General features: G+C 37.4%; 1 long non-coding RNA gene across 1 annotated transcript in view; it reads left to right on the forward strand.

Moving 5' to 3' along the window:
* Nucleotides 1-13,166, forward strand: part of LOC132022635 (uncharacterized) — a 23,372-nt gene extending 10,206 nt beyond the window's left edge. The window contains exons 2-4 of the long non-coding RNA XR_009405656.1: nucleotides 5,230-5,284; nucleotides 10,038-10,078; nucleotides 13,088-13,166. This is a non-coding gene — a long non-coding RNA (uncharacterized LOC132022635). The remainder of the gene's footprint in view (nucleotides 1-5,229; nucleotides 5,285-10,037; nucleotides 10,079-13,087) is intronic.
* The last annotated feature ends 1,426 nt before the right edge of the window (nucleotides 13,167-14,592 follow it).

Raw genomic sequence — 14,592 nt, forward strand, 5'->3', positions numbered from 1 at the left:
TTGGGTGGCTCAGTGGGTTAAGCCGCTGCCTTTGGCTCAGGTCATGATCTCAGGGTCCTGGGATCGAGTCCCGCATCTGGCTCTCTGCTCAGCAGGGAGCCTGCTTCCTCCTCTCTCTCTCTCTCTCTCTGCCTGCCTCTCTGCCTGCCTGTGATATCTCTCTGTCAAATAAATAAATAAAAATCTTTAAAAAAAAAAAAGATAGTTGGCAGATTGCTGGAAGAAGGTCACACATGTCCCACCAAGGAGTGGGGGAGGTAGGGAGGTTGCAGGGTGTCAGCTTATGCTTTGTCTTCAACCAGCCTTCTGTTCCCTCATCAACTTGAAACCTTAAAATTATACTAAGTGAAGTTATATGGTGGATATTCGTCAAATATCTAAATATCTTCCAAGTCATATAAAATTCTAAAACTTGAAATATTAAACACAAGTATATCTACTTTTGGCTTCTTAATACAAAAGGAAATAAAGATATTTGGGTCTTTCAGTAAACATGTCTGGTGTCACACTGAAAAATTTACTGTGAGTAAAAATACACTGTAAGAAATCATGAAGTATATATATAAATGTTGGTGTAATGGACAGTCCACAGTTGCTTACCTTTTTTTTTCTTTTTTAAAAATTTTTATTTTTTGACTTATTTCGCTAAGCGTAATAAGTCAAGCAGAGAAAGACAACTATCATATGATCTCCCTGATATGAGGAAGTGGTGATGCAACATGGAGGCTTAAGTGGGTAGAAGAAGAATAAATGAAACAAGATGGGATTGGGAGGGAGACAAACCATAAGTGACTCTTAATCTCACAAAACAAACTGAGGGTTGCCGGGGGGAGGGGGTTTGGGAGAAGGGGGTGGGATTATGGACATTGGGGAGGGTATGTGCTTTGGTGAGTGCTGTGAAGTGTGTAAACCTGGTGATTCACAGACCTGTACCCCTGGGGATAAAAATATATGTTTATAAAAAATAAAAAATTAAAAAAAAAAATTTTATTTTTTAAATTTCTTTTCAGTGTTCCAGAATTCATTGTTTATGCACCACAACCAGTACTCCATGCAGTACATGCCCTCCATAATATCCACCACCAGGCTCACCCAATCTCCCACACCACCCCCAAAACCCTCAGATTGATTTTCAGAGCCCATAGTCTCTCCTGGTTCACCTTCCCCTCCAATTTCCCCCAACTCCCTTCTCTCTATCTCCCCATGCCCTCCATGTTATTCCTTATGCTCCACAAATAAGCAAAACCATATGATAATTGTCTCTCTGCTTGATTTATTTCACTCAGCATAATCTCTTCTAGTCCCGTCCATGTTGATAAAAAAGTTGAGTATTCATCCTTTCTGATGGAGCCATAATACTCCATAGTATATATGGACCATATCTTCCTTATCCATTCTTCTGTTGAAGGTCATCTTGGTTCTTTCCACAGTTTGGCAACTGTGGCCATTGCTGTTATGAACATTGGGGTACAGATGGCCCATCTTTTCACTACATCTGTATCTTTGGGGTAAATACCCAGTAATGCTATTGCAGGGTCATAGGGAAGCTCTATTTTTAATTTCTTAAGGAATCTCCACACTGTTCTCCAAAGTGGCTGAACCAACTTGCATTCCCACCAACAGTGTAAGAGGGTTCCCCTTTCTCCACATCCCCTCCAACATATGTTGTTTCCTGTCTTGCTAATTTTGGCTATTCTAACTGGTGTAAGGTGTTATCTCAATGTAGTTTTGATTTGAATCTCCCTGATGGCTAGTGATGATGAACATTTTTTCATGTGTCTGATAGCCATTTGTATGTCTTCATTGGAGAAGTGTCTGTTCATGTCTTCTGCCTATTTTTTGACATGATTATCTGTTTTGTGTGTGTTGAATTTGAAGAGTTATTTATAGATCCTGGATATAAGCCCTTTGTCTGTATTGTCATTTGCAAATATCTTCTCGCATTCCATGCGTTGCCTCTTTCTTTTGTTGACTGTTTCCTTTGCTGTGCAGAAGCTTTTGATCTTGATGAAGTCCCAAAAGTTCATTTTCACTTTTGTTTCCTTTGCCTTTGGAGACATTTTGAAAGAAGTTGCTTTGGCCGATGTCAAAAAGGTTACTGCCTATGTTCTCCTCTAGGATTCTGATGGATTCCTGTCTCACGTTAAGGTCTTTTATCCATTTTGAGTTTATCTTTGTGTACAGTGTAAGAGAATGGTCAAGTTTCATTCTTCCACATATAGCTGTCCAGTTTTCCCAGCACCATTTATTGAAGAGACTGTCTTTTTTCTACTGTATATTTATTTATAAATATATATGTATATATTTATATTTGCTTTACCAAAGATTATTTGACCATAGAGTTGAGGGTCCATATCTGGGCTCTCTCTACTCTGTTCCACTGCTCTATCTGTCTGTTTTTGTGCGAGTACCATGCTGTCTTGGTGGTCATAGCTTTGTAGTAAAGCTTGAAATTGGGCAATGTGATGCCCCCAGTTTTGTTTTTCTTTTTCAGTATTTCCTTAGCAATTCGGGTCTCTTCTGATTCCATACAAATTTTAGGATTCTTTGCTTCAGCTCTTTGAAAAATGCCCGTGGAATTTTGATCAGAATTGCATTGACGGCATAGATTGCTCTAGGCAGTATAGACATTTTAACAATGTTTATTCTTCCAATCCATGGGCATGGAATTGTCTTCCATCTTTTTGTGTCTTCTTCAATTCTTTCATGAGTGTTCTATATTTCCTCAAGTACAGATTCTTTACCTCCTTGGTTAAGTTTTATTCCCAGGTATCTTATGGTTCTTGGTGCTATAGTAAATAGAATCAATTTTCTAATTTCCCTTTCTGTATTTTCATTGTTAGTGTATAGGAAAGCAACTGATTTCTGTACATTGATTTCATTAGGAATTAAGAACTACAAGGATTAAGAATTCTAAACAATTAAAATCTTCTAGAAATAAGAGTAAAAGGAAGCAACTGTAGAGGCTGCTTTTAAGCAACAGGCTTGAGCTAGACAGAAGGGGCCCCAGCTCCCCTAAGCTGATGCCAACAGGCTCAGTAAGCCATTGGCCCCAACCAACCAATGATATACTTACAACCAGGCACAGCTCCTAAGATTACCAAAAAGGAATATTTCATATATTCCCATACCCCCCACACTGCCCTATAACTATAGCCCCTCACCCCCACCTCGTGGCAGATGGTCTCTTTTGCTGACATGCCCACTGCTCCTTGGCTCCTGGGCAGTGTATTCAATAAACTTTCACCTCTTTTGTTCTGCATTGGGTGAATTTTTTCACTGTCCACACTGCCAGCCCCAGCCCACTCTGGAAACCCCATAACAACTCTGTATGAAAAGTAAATAAGTATTACTGTGTTTTCTAGAATAAGAAAAAGGGGGGGAAACATAAATAGATATAAAAGATGTGGTAGAAGGTTTGTGGAAAAGAAATCCTGGAAAAAAGAATTTTATGTGTGGGCAAGCTGGCTAGGTTTGGAATGGATTTATTTTTTACAGAATGTATCATAAGTACCCTGAAGCATAATTGAAATTTGATTATCTCTCTGTTAAAAAGATAGGGTTTATTTGTTTTTGTTTTTGTTTTTTAAAATTATCAGTCTGTTCTTAAAAATAAACATTTTTTTCTTTATTCTTTAAGTAAATTGCTAGAACAACAACAACAACAGCAAAAAACTTGTATCTTACCAAAATAATGTACTGTGCTTCATGTCTTTATTAGGTCTTCGATTACTTAAGAAAATCTACTCTTCTCAGTATTAAAAGATCTAAGATTTTGTTGTTGTTGTTTTTATAGCTATGTAAATTTCTGTACTTGCCTTCAAAGTCTTCAATGTGATTTTGATTAAATGGATAACTAAGTATTATTTCATGGTGACCTATGATCTGATCTGATTAAGTATTTTAAAACCTTTTGATATTTTTGACAAACTTCTCAGAGATAAACTCTTCTGGGGGGTTCTTTTTTAATTTAAATTCAATTAATCAACATAGTGTATTCTTAGTTTCAGAGATAGAGTTCAGTGATTCATGATTAATTACAATATGTGCTCTCCTTAATGTTCATCACCCTATCCCCCACCCCTCCCCTCCAACAACCCTGTTTGTTTCCTATGGTTGAGAGTCTCATATATTCAGCAATTCATCAGTTACATTTAATACCCAGTGCTCATCACATCTCATATCCTCTGTAATGCCCATTTCCTAGTTACCCCACCCCCATCCACCTCCCCCTACCCCAGCAACCCTCAGTTTCTTTCCTATGATTAAGAGTCTCTTGTGGTTTGTCTCCCTCTCTGATTTTGTCTTGTTCTATTTTTCCCAGGTTTGTTTCTTTTAGTAACCAGAATCATGCTGTATGTATTTTTCATAGTTGTGCTTGTTGAAGATGTTCCCAGCCTAGCACAGTTCTTTATTCCATTATATATTCCACAGAATTAGTGTTGCTATTTGGGTTACTTCATTCTGCTATCAGGCACAAACTTAAGCACAGGGGCTGGAATTTGAGGGGAAGAGTATCAGTTTGAGTCCATGTAGATCTAAGGTAAAATCATGTTGAGTAAGTATTGAGCAGGTGGCAGGCAGTGCATGCTGACTCAGGCAGGAGGGTGGCTGGGCTGTGGATCTGGGACACACACACACAAAAAAATTCTGTTTTTTTTCTGGAAAACTCTATCCCTCCTTCTATTTTGAATGAAAGCCTTGCTGGGTAGAATATTCTTGGTGGCAGATTTTTTTTTTTTTTTCCTTTTAGCAGTTTGAATAGATCATGCCATACTCTTCTGGCCTGCAAAGTTTCTGCTGAAAAATCCACTGATAGCCTTATGGAATTTCCCATATGTTTACTGCTTTCCTTTATCTTGCTGCTTTTAAAATTCTCTCTTTATCACTACTTTTAGCCATCTTATATACTTTGTGTCTTCATGCAGATCTCTCTGGATTGCTTTTGTTGAGAGTTCTCTTTGCCTCCTGGATCTGGATTTCTCTTTCCTTCCCCAGATTCAGGAAGTTTTTAGCTATATAAGTCTTCTATCCCTTTTTCTTGCTCTTCTCCTGGGATCCCTATCATGTGACTCTCATGCTTGACAGTGTCCCTGAGCTCCCTGGGTCTATTCTCATTTTGCATATTTTTTCTGCCTCTCTTTTGCTCAGCTTGGTGAGTTTCCATTACTTTCTCCTGATCAGGAAACTCATTTAGCGAGTTCATTATCTCTAATTGGTTCTTTTTAGGTCTTCTATTTGTGGAGAGTCCCATGGAGGTCCTGTGCTGCTTGCCCACTGCCAGGTTTGTGTCACTCCTTTCATGGGCTCTTGCCAAGAACGTATCAGAGGGTGTGGATCCACTTTGCTGTGGCCTCTTGTCTACATTGGGCTATGGAGAGTCTGTTCTGCCACTCTTCTAATCATTTTCTGGGGTTATATATGCCAATGTGAGTGTTCTCTAGGTGGTCATGTGGTAAGAGGTGATCCCAGGGTCCTCCTACTCTGCCATCTTCTCAGCAGTCTCTCAAAAAATAAATTCTAAATTAAGTCTTTTTGACCTCAAACTAACTATGGGATTTTCTAGAGGCTGCCTTGGAACATCTCAAAAGATTTGTTCTCTCTCCTTATAAAAAGAGATTAAATTAATTAGACTTATTTCATATGTTAAATTATATTGAAAGTATTGTCAAATGAGAAGTGATATTTAGCTTTCTTAGGTTATATTTGTATATGTTTTAATACAAATGTTCCAGAAAGTGTAAAGAATTCTTAAAAATCTGTCATGGTATAATGCTATCAGTTATAATTCCAGTTATCATCTTAAAATGTTAAATAAAATTTCTGTGTCAATTGCATTATAATAAACTCTCATGATATCTTTAACCATGGCCATTTTAAAATCTTTTACAATTTGTGACAATTATTGTTTTAATTTGATAGGTTTGCAAAAGTGAGACTCATTGAAATGGTCCTACCAAGTACTCTTGACTACTAACACTGCTACCAAATTACAAGGTGTCAAACCTCCAGTCCATATTTCAAAACTGAAGGATACAGCTGACATCTTGTTCTGCACAGGTGCTGGAAAGCTCAAAATCAAATTGATGAGGAAGAGAAGTAGCCAGTGTTGAGGAAGGCTGCATCCACCCAAGATGTTGGATCAAGAACATTTGTTTTCCTTTCTTTTTCCTTCTTTAATCATCCTTTTCCTAATTCTTATACCATGAAGATATTTTTCCACTTTTTCTTCTTGCTCTGGCCTGGAAATCTAATGTCATTATTTACATATTTCAGGCTATTGCAAAGTTTGGCAGGAGGGGTAATCCAACTTCCAAATGCTTGTTGGAAATGCTATGATGGTGGTGGTTCTGTAGTTCTGCCTGTCACACACTTCTGATTCCCAATGCCTCAGCTTCACTGGGGCACTCAGCTCCCATTCTATCATATTAGCTTCCTTAACCCTTGGGAACCATTTCTTACTCCAGGAGAAAGAGCAGGGGCCATGACCAAAGCTATAGCTGCCTGGCTCTGGACTACCTAATTGCAGAACAAGAAGGACTTTATGCAATAATCAACAATACCTGCTGTTATCTGGAGAAACACTTCTGAGAAAGTAGAGACAAATTTACATGAAATACATAAAGAGGACAACTAACTTAAAGAAGTAGTCATTTCTTGACTTACTTAATTCTGGATGATTTGGTTCATGGAGACCCTGGTTCAGGAATAATTTCCAAACCCAGGGTATCATTTTATTGGTAATGACTACTATTTTCTCCCTAATACACTGAATTCCCTCAAGAGTCTTAAATGTATGTAGGCAGCCATTGACTGGGTGATAGATGGTCTCTGACCAACTGAAAAAACAGAAGAATGCAACCAGCTCCAATAATACAGCTTGATATCTCTTGTGAATATTACACCAAGACCCCAGAGGCAACAATCGCAGAGAGTCACAATAACGCCAATTTTTTAATAAGATTGGTTTATTTATTTATTTAAGAGAGAGCGCTCCAGTGGGGGGAGAGCAAAGGGAGAGAGAAAATCTCATGCAGACTAAGCAGACTACCTGCTGAGCACAGATCCTGACATACAACCCTGAGATCATGACCTGAGCCAAAATCAAGAGCTGGAAAGTTAACCAGCTGAGTTACCCAGATACTCCTAAGGCCAATATTTTTAATCAAAAACTCTTGAATGGTCAAGAGAATGATCAAAAGTGGAGGGGGGCTATTGAAATAAATTATTAAGTTCAAGATAGAGCCACTCCTGCTCAGGATTCCACACCAACACGTTTAACTTTCATGTTCCTGTAAAGTCTTCACTTGACAAGAAACACAAAGTATCCAGTCAGCCAAACCCTAAGCACCAATCCAACTCTGGGCTTTATACTTATTTTCTTGTTCCTTGATCTTTCCAAATAAGGTCAGATATGCAATGGTAGCTAATCATGCCCTATCTCCATGTTGTGGCTTCTAATGCTATATCAAACTTTCTCTTAACCAAATTTGTCAGGAAGAGTATGCTATCATTTGGTTAATACTGTATTCTCCCAGCCCATGGATTGTTTTTCCTTATAAAAACGACATCACACTTATTACTAAATCGTTTTAGTTTTGTCATTTCACAAACTCACGCATAAAGAGAAAAGACAACTGCAGAATGGAAAAGAACATTTGCAAATCATATAACTAATATGGAATTTATATCCACAATATATGAAGAACTACTACAACTCAATAAGAAGACAACTAACCCAGTTTTAAATAAATAAACCTCAGTTTTAAAAAATTAAAAAGTAACCCAATTAAATTAAAAAATTTTTTTTTTTTAATTCCAAAGGATTTGAATGGACATTTCTCCAAAATGACAAATGACAAAGAAGTACCTGGAAAAAATGCTCATCATTAGCCATTAGGGAAATTTAAGTGAAAATGAGATACCACTTTACACCCACTTTATGGCTATAGTAAAAAATTAAATTAAATTAAATTAAATTAAATAAAAAAACAAACAAAAATGAAAACAGACAATAACAAATTAGAATCTGGTATTTCTGGTAGAGATGTAAAATGGTGGAGTTGCTTTGGTAAATACTTTGGCCGTTCTTGGGAATATGGTTACCAGGTTACCATATCACCCAACAATTCTTCTCTGATATAGATACCCAATATAAATGAAAACATGGCCACACAAAAACACATATGAATATTTGCAGCAGTGTTCTTCATAATCTCAAAAAACAGAGAAAAAAAAACACATATGTCTGTCAATTGATGAATGAGTAAAGAAAAAAATATATATAAATAGATAATAGATATATATATCTATATATAGATATATATAAATATATAAAATAGATATAGATAGATAGATATACATATAAACCATATATATATGATTTATAAATAAATAATGGTTTGGCAATACAAAAACTGAAGTACTGATACATGCTACAACATGGAAGAACCTTGAAAACATAAAGTCAGCAACATAAAGAGCACATATTGTATGATTTCATTCATTTTAAATGGCTGCAGTTGAAGTTGAGCACTTCAACTGTAGCATATGTGACTGAGTACTTGAATCTTTAATCTTTGTATAAAGACAAAATGTAGGCAAGTGGTTGCCTAGGGCTGGGGGCAGCGGTGATGGTGGTGGTGGGGTGGACAGCAGAAAGTTGGAAAGAGGTAATGAAAATGTTCTAAAGTTAGACTGTGGGGATAACTTGCACAATTCTTGGACTATACTAGAAACTACTGAATTATACACATTAATTGTTTGAATGCTGTGGCATGTGAATTATATCTGAATAAAGCTATTTAACAAATTCCATCCCAAAGCTCCATTTATCCAAGCCAAAAGTTTACTGTGTTCTCTTTCCCATTTCAAATAATTTCCGGCCACATTGTCCAATCAAGCTTCAACAAAATTAAACAAGTACAACTAAACAATTGTACCCTAATTACAAGCCAAAATAGAAATTTCCCACCACATCCCCACCCTCATTATCTCATTCCCAGGAAAAATTAAAGTTCTAGACTAACTCCCCTTGCAAGTTGAATTCATAAGCTATTAAAATCCAAAGGAATTAAAAGCCCTCATAGAATTCTATCATTTTTGTATGAGTTAAAAAATCCAAAATTTTAAGTTAAGGTTTATAAACTATCCTCTCCAAATTCTTATTCAGCTCAGACTCAGCCAGAATCTGAGCCATTGAGACTCCCAGTCTCAATGTCTGGGTGAAGTCCAACTTCCTGCAGAAGCTGGAGCCTGATTCTCAGTCTGATTGGGTGTCGGATTTTCAAAGCAGCAATTCCCAAAGTGTGGTTCTTGGATCAGCAGCAGCAGCAGTAACTGCAGCCAGGAATTTATTAGCAATTCAGCCCTGCTGAATCAGAAATTCTGGGGTCCAAAAATCTATGTGTTAATAAACTGTATTAGGCAGCCTTCTGGATGGCCCCTATGATCTCCTTTTCCTAATCTTCAGGCCCTTGTGTACTAAGTCCCCTTCCCCTGAGCATGGGCTGGTCTTAGTAACTAGTTTATAATGAAAAAGCTTCAGCAGAAGTGAAGAGATGCCACTGGCAAACATGGTCTGTACAGTCTAGAAAGACTATGGCTTCCATCTTGGGCACTCCCCGGCTCTCTATCTCTCAGATCACTAGCTGCTGTGAGGTAAGGACACTTGGGCAGCCATGTGAAGGAGCTTGGCTGCAGTCTCCCCACCCACCACCACCAGGCAGACCTCCATCAGAGTTTGCATCTCCGGCCAATAGCTTGGCTGTAACTTCATAGAGACCCTGAGCTAGAGGCAGCCAATGAGGTTGCATATGCTTTCCTGACCAATGGAAACTTAGATAATGAATGCTTATTGTCTTAAGGTTAGAAGTTTTGCAGAAATTTGCTACACAGAAATATGTAACCAATTTATATATTATTATGTAATTAGGTGATTCTGACACAGGCTAAAGTTTGAGAACCACTGCTTTCACTTCAGGAATGGTGAGTCACCAACTAACGCAGAATTTCTCACTCTTGCCCTTGTCTTTTAGTAAGGATCGGTAATGTTTTGATGGCTTCACCTGCTTCTCAGGTTGGTAACTAAACTTTCCTAATTCTGGTGGGGCTTGTTATTTGCCAGACTGAGTGCCACCCTTTCTTGCCTTTACTTTCTCCTTGCTTTCAAACCCCACTCAGTTCCTGTTTTATACTACATTTTGCCTGAGGGGTATCTTATAGAAAGATATAAATCTGTAACTGCTAGTTTGTTAAAGTTCTCTGCTATTGAAACAAGTCTTGCACATTCTCCCTTCCTGAGATAGGTAACTTTGTCTAAGGAGATATTTCCCATCTCCATGTCCACTAATCCCAGCTGCCTGTGGTGATTGTGTCCTGTCTCTGCCACACCCTCCCTTAGCTTCCTGCAGTTCATCAAGCACACTCTCCTGGAGCTGAAGCAGACCTGTATTTCCACATATTGTGTCCTCATCACCTGGAAATCCAGCAAGGGAGCTCTGATGAGTTTAGGCTGGTGAAATTGATCAGCAAATCTGACCTAGCTGTGGTCCTTACCACTGGCTATACATAGAATCACCTAAGAATTTTGGACACATGCTGATCCCCAGACCCTACCCAGACTGCTAAAGTCACAGTCCTTAGGTGACTCTCAGTTTTACAGGGCAGTCTATTAACTATTCTCGCTGTGGGTATTCTTTGTGTACCACCCCTCCCCCCAGTAGATTTGAATCTTCACCGTCGTCTAAAAGTGCCATTCCAGTTTGTCCCGAGACCTCTTTTCTCTTCATCTGTAGGATGCCTTTGGCCCCAGCCACTGTTTCTAATTCAATAATAGCAGATGCTTCCCTCACCATTTTAGTGCCCCCTTCAAGAGCCATTGGAACCACATTCGTCCCCATCTCCTTTTCCTGGCTTTCAATCCCATTTTGTGCTTAATGTCAGTCTCATTGGTCCAGGTACTTAAATTCCTAGGAAAGACTCTTCCTTTAGCTAAATTAGTGGATATATCAGTTACTGTTCTCCAGAGAAACAGAGTCAAGAAGATCCATGTATATATATTAAGAGATTTATTTTAAGTAATTGGCTCATATGATTATAGGGGCTAGTAAGTCTGAAATTTGTTAACTTGAAACTCAAGAAGAATTTACTATCTTAAGGCAGAATTTTTTCTTTTCCTGGAAACTTCAGATTTTGCTCTTAAGGCACTAAATGGGTTGGACGAGGTTCATCTGACATTGCCAAAGGTGATTTCCTTTACTTAAAGTCAGCTAACTGCAGATGTTAATCACACACATAAAAACACCTTTATAGAAACCTTTAGACTAGGGTTTGACTAAACAACTGGGCACCATAACCTTAGTCAAGTAGATACATAAAATTTAACATTACTGTTGATTTTCTTCCTTTTTGTTCTCATTCTTCCTCTGTTCTTGGTTTGAAAATTAATCTGAAGAATGTTTTACAAAATACTTCTGTTCTTGCTTATGTTTCTAAAGAAATCTCATTCCAGGAACAGAATGTTCCACACACTGGCTTTCCAGTGGCATTCCTGGCATTTAGTTTTACAATGATATCACTGAGAAGATTAAAAAAATAGATTTTTTATAATTAAAACAAGAAGTACAGTGACATCTGCAAGAATGCTGTTTTGTGCAATAATATGAACTAAAAATTATGTGAAGACACTCACCTGGACCCGTTTGCCTTTCAGAACCAATGTTATCATTGTACAGGTCCTCATGGTTTTTATAACAACGGTAAGGTCCCCTCAGTAGTAAAGATCAGAAATATGTAGAAACCCATATAGAATCAGCAACAACTACTAGAACAAATGAAATCAGAAAAGTCACAAAATACAAAACCAACAGAGAAAAATCTGTTGCATTTCTATATACCAATACAGAACTATCCAAAAAAGAAATTAAAAAAAAATCCGATTGACCATAATACCAAAAAGAATAAAAAAGAAATAAACCTAACCAAAGAGGTGAAAGACATATACACTAAAAACTATAAAATACTAATGGAAGGAATAGCATGGGGAACACTATGAGAAAGAAGGGAAAAATGAAGCAGGGGAAATTGCAGGGGAAGACAAACCATGAAAGACTGTGGACTCAGAGAAACAAACTAAGGGTTTAGTGGGGGGATGGGTTGGCCCAGTGATTCGTATTAAGGAGGGCATGTATTGCATGAAGCACTGGGTATTGTATGTAAACAATGAATCTTGAACAATGAATATCAAACACTAATGACATCCTGTGTGGTGACTAACATAACATAATAATAATTTAAAAAGTACTAATGAAAGAAGTGAACACAGAAACAAATAAATGGAAAACTTTCCATGTTCATGGATTAAAAGAATTAGTGTTGTTCAAATGTCCATATTACCAAAGCAGTTCCAGGTACAATGTAATCCCTATCAAAATCCCAAATACAGTTTTACAGAAATAGAAAAAAAACATCCTAAAATTCCTAAGGAAGCACAAAAGATCCCTAACAGACAAAGTAATTTTGGATAAGAAGAACAAAGCTGAAGACATCACACTTTCTGGTTTCAAAACATATTATAAAGCTATAATAATTAAACAGAATGGTATTGTTATAAAATAACAAATATATCAATCAATGGAACAATAAAAAGCTCACAAATAAACCCACATGTATACATGTTTTTGACAAGGATGCTAAGAATAAACAAACAGAAAAGAAAATCTCTTTCCTTTTAGATGGTGCTGAGAAAACCAAATGCCCATATCCAAAAGAATGAAATCAGACCCTTATCTTTCACCATAACAAAAATTAACTAAAAATGGATTAAAGGTCTGAACATAGATTTGCAACCCTAAACTCCTAGAAGAAGACATTAAAGGAAGTTACTGGACATTGGTCTTCGTCAATAGTATTTTGAATGTGACACGAAAAGCACAGATAACAAAACCAAAAATAAATAAGTGAGGCAATATCAAACTGAAAAACTTCTGCACAAAAAATAATCAACAGAGTGAAATATCTTCCAGCTCTTGTCTTAGATCTACTTCCTTGGAATATGCACAGTCTTCTGAGAACAATCTCTTTTCAGATGTCTTTTCTCCTGCCTCCTCCCCGCTGGCAGTCTCCTGCCTCCTCCCCGCTGGCAGTCTCCTGCTGGTGCCGCCCTGCCCTCCACCCCAACTCAGCAGAGCCCAACAAGGAGGAGCTGGCAAAGAAGTGCTGCAGAAGCTCAGTGCCAGCATCACAGCACATTGGAAGTGGACCTTTGTGGCCAAGAGGTAGAAGTCACTGACAATTGGAGAACACAGTCACAGACCCTTGTTCAAGATATATTCAAAAACTATATTTTTCCCCTTTCTATATGTTCATCTGTCTTGTTTCTTAAATTCCACATATGAGTGTGGTCATATGGTATTTGATTTTCTCTGACTGACTGATTCCACTTAGCATAATATACTCTAGCTCTATGCATGTCATTGCAAATGGCAAGATTTCATTCTTCTGATGGCTGAATAATATTGCATTGTATATACACATACCACCTCTTCTTTATCCATTGATCAGTCAATGGACATTCAGACTCTTTCCATAGTTTGACTATTGCTGGTAATGCTGTTATAAATATCAGGGTGCATGTACCCCTTTGAATCTGTATCTTTGTATCTTTTGGCTAAATACCTACTAGTGCAAATTGCTGGGTTATAGGATGGCTCTATTTTTAACTTTTTGAGGAACCTCCATACTGTTTTTCCAGAGTGGCTACACCAGTTTGTTTTCCCACCAACAATGCAAGAGGGTTCTCCTTTCTCCTGATCCTCACCAACATCTGTTATTTCTTGTGTTGTTAATTTTAGCCATTCTGACGAGTATGAGGTGATATCTCATCATGGTTTTGGTTTATATTTATATTTGATTTGATTTATATTTCGATGATAATGAGTGATGTTGTATGAACACTCACCTGGGTCATTGTTCCATTGGTCAAAGATCAAAAGCATCTTTTCATGTCTGTTAACCATCTGGATGTTTTCTTTGGAAAATGTCTATTCAAGTCTTCTGCCCATTTCTTAACTGGATTATTTGTTTTTTGGGTGTTGGGCTTAATAAGTTCTTTATAAATTTTGCATACTGACCCTTTGTCAGATATGTCATTTGCAAATATCTCCTCCCCTTCATAAACTGCCTTTTAGTTTTATTGATTGTTTCTTTCACTGTGCAGAAAGGAGAAAGGGAGAAAGGGAGAGAGAGAAAAAGGGAAAAAGTATAAGAGACTCTTAATCATAGAGATCAAACAGAGGGTTGATTGAGGGATGTGGGTGGGGATGGGCTAGATGGATAATGGGTATTAAGGAAGGCAATTGTTATGATGAGCTCTGGGTGTTGTGTGTAAGTGATGATCACTGAATTCCTCTTCTGAGACCAATATGGCACTGTATGTTAACTAATTAGAATTTAAATTAAAAAAATAAAAATAACTAAATAAATAATTTAAACTCAGCCTGCATGTGTACAAAATAGTTTCCACCATTTGATAGTTTGATAGGTTTTTGTTCCTTCTTTAAATATGTGTGTATGAGTAAAGGAGAGGAAGAG

Source organism: Mustela nigripes, chromosome 7, assembly GCF_022355385.1.
Source record: "Mustela nigripes isolate SB6536 chromosome 7, MUSNIG.SB6536, whole genome shotgun sequence".
NCBI lineage: Eukaryota > Metazoa > Chordata > Mammalia > Carnivora > Mustelidae > Mustela > Mustela nigripes.